General features: G+C 34.8%; 1 pseudogene; it reads left to right on the top strand.

Moving 5' to 3' along the window:
• The first annotated feature begins 290 nt into the window (after nt 1–290).
• LOC115940499 (U2 spliceosomal RNA) lies at nt 291–409 on the top strand (annotated as a pseudogene).
• Nucleotides 410–5166: the final 4757 nt, after the last annotated feature.

The following is a 5166-nucleotide window of genomic DNA, read 5'->3' as shown; positions in this document are numbered from 1 at the left end:
AAAGAAGGACATTACATAATGAGAAAAGGATTAATCCAACAAGAAGATATAATAAATGTCAATATCTATGCATCCAACGTAGGAGCACCTAAATGCACAAAGTAAATATTAATAGACATAAAGGGAAAATTGATAGTAATACAGTAATAGTAGGGGACTTTAGAAATAAATTTTTATTTATTTGTGTATAGTTGACACACAGTGTTACATTAATTTTAGGTGTAGGACATGATTTCACAAATTTATACATTATGGTATGCTCACCACAAGTGTAGCTACTATCTCTCACAATCACTTCTCTGCCTTTTAGCTAAGATCAAGTGTAGAATCTGTTCTTATCAGTTTAATAGTAGGGGACTGTAACACCCCACTTACATCAATGGATAGATTATCCAGACAGAAAATGTATAAAGGAACAGTGGCTTTGAATGATACATTAGACTAGATGGACTTAACAGATATATACAGAACATTCCATCTAAAAAACAGCAGAATACACATTCTTTTTGAGGGCACATGAAACATTCTCCAGTATAGATCACATTAGGGCACAAAACAAGTCTCAATAAATTTAAGAAGATTGAAATTATATCAGGCATCTTTTCTGACCACAGTTGTGTTGAAACTAGAAAACAGTTATAAGAAACAAAGTAGAAAAAAACCACAAACACATGGAGGGTAAATAACATGCTACTAAAGAATCAATGGGTCAACTAAGAAATCAAAGGAAATAAAAAAAATACATGGAGACAAATAAATATGGAAACACAGCAGTCCCAAATCTTTGGGGTGCAGCAAAAGTAGTCTAAGAGGGAAGTTTGTAGTGATACAGGCCTATCTTAAGAAAAATCTCAAACAATATAATGTTATGCCTAAAGGAACTAGAAAAAGAAGAACAAAGCACCAATTCAGTAGAAAGAAGTAAATAATGAAGATTAGAGTGAAAATAAATAGAAACTAAAAAAATAAAAGATCAATGAAACCAAGAGCTGATTCTTTGAAAGGATAAACAAAATTGATAAATCTTTAGCCAGACTCATAAAAAAAAAAAAAAGAGAGAGAGGACTCAAAATCAGAATGAAGGAGGAGAAATAACAACTGATCCATAGAAATTTAAAGAATTATAAGAGAATATTATAAAAATTATATGCCTGAAAACTGGACAGATAAATTCCTAGAAATACACAATCTTAAAACTGAATCAGGAATAAATAGAAAATTTATACAGACTGATTACTCCTAATGAAATTGAATTGGTAATCAAAAAACTCCCAATGAACAAAAATCCAGGATCATCTGGCTTAACAGGTGAATTCTACCAAAGATTTAAGAGTTAATATCTATTCTGCTCAAACTATTCCAAAAAATGGAAGAGGAAGGAAAACTTCCCAATACATTCTACAAGGCAAGCATTACCCTGATATTAAAACCAGAGAGATTACAAAAATAAAAAACTATAAAAAAAATCTGATGTACGTAGATGCAAAAATCCTCAAGAAAATGTTAGAAAACCAAAATCATTAGTATATTAAAAAGGTCATTCACCACGATCAAATTGGATTTATTCCAGGGATGCAAAGACAGTTCAATAAGCATAAATCAATCAGTGTGATACACCACATTAACAAGAGGAAGGATAAAAACAATATGTTCATCTCAGTATATGTAGAAAAAGCGTTTGACAAAGTGCAATATCCATTTATGATAAAACCTCTCGCCAAAGTGGGTTTAGAGGGACTATAACTCAACATAACAAAGGCCATATATGAAAAATTCACAGCTAACATAATACTCAGTGGTGAAAACCTAAAAGGTTTTCTTTTGATAGGGAACACGACAAGGATGTTCACTGTCACCTCTTTGATTGAACATTCTACAGGAAGTCCTATCCACAGTAGTCAGACAAGAAAAAGAAATCAGGGGCACCTGGGTGGCTCAGTCGTTAAGCGTCTGCCTTCGGCTCAGGTCATGATCCCAGGGTCCTGGGATCGAGTCCCACATCGGGCTCCCTGCTCTGCGGGAATCCTGCTTCTCCCTCTCCCACTCCCCCTGCTTGTATTCCTTCTCTCGCTGTGTCTCTGTCATATAAATAAATAAAATCTTTAAAAAAAAAAAAGAAAAGAAAAAGAAATCAAAAGGCATACAAATTGGCAAGGAAGAAGAAAAACTTTCATTATTTGCAGATGACATGATACTATATATAGAAAAGCCTAATGGCTGCACCAAAAACTAGTGGAACTAATAAATACATTTCAGTATAGTTATAGGATACAAAATTAATATACAGAAATCTGTTGCATTTCTAAACTCTAATAACAAAGTAACAGAAACTAAGAAACAATCCCATTTGTAATTGCACCCAAAGGGATGAAATACCTAGAAATAAACTTAATCAAGGAGATGAAATACCTATACTGTGAAAAGTGTAGGAATTGATAAAAGAAATTGAAGATGATACAAGCAAGTGTAAAGATATACCACATTCCTTTTTTTTTTTTTAAAGATTTTTTATTTATTTATTTGAGAGAGAGAGAATGAGAGAGAGCACATGAGAGGCGGGAGGGTCAGAGGGAGAAGCAGACTCCCCGCTGAGCAGGGAGCCCGATGCGGGACTCGATCCAGGGACTCCAGGATCATGACCTGAGCCAAAGGCAGTCGCTTAACCAACTGAGCCACCCAGGAGCCCCAAGATATACCACATTCCTTATCGTAAGAATTAATATTGTTAAAGGGTCCATGCTACCTAAAGCAATCTACAGGATCAGTGTAACCCCTATCAATATACCAATAACATTTTTCACAGAACTAGACCAAATAATCCTAAAATTTGTATGGAACACAAAAGATCCCAAATAGCCAAAGCAGTCTTGAGAAAGAAAAATGAAGCTGGAGGTATCACAAGCCTACAGGTCAAGATACACTACAAAGCTATAGTAATCAAAACAGTATGGTACTGGCACAAAAACAGACAAGAGACCAATGGAACAGAATAGAGAGCCCAGAAATATACCCACACTTACATGGTCCATTAATCTATGACAAAGGAGATAAGAATAAACGGTCCTGGGTAAACTGGACAACTACATGCAAAAGAATGAAACTGGACCACTTTCTTACACCATACATAAAAATAAACTCAAAACAGATTGAAGAGCTGAATGTGAGGCCTGAAACCATAAACATTCTAGAAGAGAATATTGGCAGTAATTTCTTTGACATTTGTTGTAGCAGTATTTTTCTAGATATGTCTCCTCAGGCAAGTTAAAGAAAAATAAAAATAAACTACTGGTATTGCATCAATATAAAAAGTTTTTATAGAGTGAAACCATCAAAAAACCAAAAAGACAACCTACTGAATGAGGGAAGATATTTGCAAGTGATAAATTTGATAGGGAGTTAATATTCAAAATATATAAAGAATTTAACACCAAAACCCTCAATCTGATTAAAAAATGGGCAGAGGACCTGAATAGACAGTTTTCCAAAGAAGTCATACAGATGGCCAAAAGAAGTACTTCTAATGGTCACTATGAGAGGTTGATGGAGATATAGTTAAATATTGAATGCTTAAAACAATGTCTGGTAATGATAGACAACTCAATGCATGTTCCTTAAATGAATGATATATAAATAAGTAAGTAAGTAAATAAATAAACTTAGAGGCTTCCTTGTAACTGTCCCTTCACAGTGTACACTGGATAACATGGACCTATTTGTAAAAACTCACCATGTGTTACTCCTGGTAGACCTTAGGGTCTGATGGAAAATAATAACCACAACAGCAAGAGCAAGCAGAAAAATGAATAATTCCTAATATTTATATAGCATTTTGTAGTTAACAAAGTGTTTTCACATCTGTTATGGTCTCTCATAAATCCTGGACAAAAAGGAGGGCAAACATTTTATTCCTATTTTTGGAAAAGGAAATTGAGGTTCAGAGAAGTTAAAGTGACATGCTTAACTGCACACAACTAGTAAGTGGTAGAACCTGTAGTTCAGCTCAGGCCTAGCTGACCTCTAAGCCTGTGCTCATATACCTTAGTTTCTGGTTATTCAGCATTGATCTATTTATTTGCTGGGTTATTCATGACAACCTGAGCATCTCCAAGTTGTAGTACAAGCAAATAACCAGTGTGATGTTCTATGTTAGCTCATAGGACAGCAAGTTGAGACCCTTTAAATGGAGTAGATGGGAGTGTAACTGCTACCACTTTGGAGAGCTTTAACTCACTCCCTGTTTTTAGTGACTATCTAATCTGGGAAGACTATTTGCATGTTTTCATACCATATATTGTTCCTCATTGATGGAGGTAGATAATTGGAATATCTAGCAATTTATGGAGAAAGGGTGACATTTGTGGATTTGGAGAACTTAGTCCTTTAGGAATGGTCAGGAAAATGTCATAGGTTTGAAATTGACAAGTATAGGGCGCCTGGGTGGCTCAGTTGGTTAAGCGACTGCCTTCGGCTCAGGTCATGATCCTGGAGTCCCAGGATCGAGTCCCGCATCGGACTCCCTGCTCAGCAGGGAGTCTGCTCCTCCCTCTGACCCTCCCCCCTCTCATGTGCTTTCTCTCATTCTCTCTCTCTCAAATAAATAAATAAATAAAAATCTTTAAAAAATAGAAAGAAATTGACAAGTACATGTTTTCTTTTTTTTTCCTTCCAAGTATTTATTTATTTATTTATTTGTTTATTTATTTATTTGCTTATTTAAGCCTTTTTATTATTAGGCCCATCATTGAGTTCAGGAACAAAAACTTCTGCTTCTTGGTCACATTGCATCCCTGGTTTAATTTTATTCAGTCTAGCACAGCTTTATTTCCTATGGTCCTGGAAAGTACTGTGTGAAATTATTACTTTCTATATACATTTGAGTCCAGAGAACAATATAAGATAATAGTGATGATTAACTCACTATCAAAATCACTCTCTGGTTATAGCAAGGAAAACATCACGTGTTAGCTTTAGAGATTTATTATTCCTCATTATGGAAACTTTGCTGAACTGGTATTATTTTCATTTTCTCAAAATGCTGATTTCTCCCCCACCCCCAAGTCAGGACCAAGTTTTTATTTAAATTCAAGTTAGCTAACATATAGTGTACTTTTGGTTTCAGGAGTAGAATTTAGTGATTCATCACTTACATATAATACCCAGTACTCA

This window comes from Leptonychotes weddellii, chromosome 4 (genome assembly GCF_054177405.1).
Source record: "Leptonychotes weddellii isolate Sample4059 chromosome 4, ASM5417740v2, whole genome shotgun sequence".
Classification (NCBI taxonomy): domain Eukaryota; kingdom Metazoa; phylum Chordata; class Mammalia; order Carnivora; family Phocidae; genus Leptonychotes; species Leptonychotes weddellii.
This window is presented reverse-complemented; position numbering and strand designations above follow the sequence as displayed.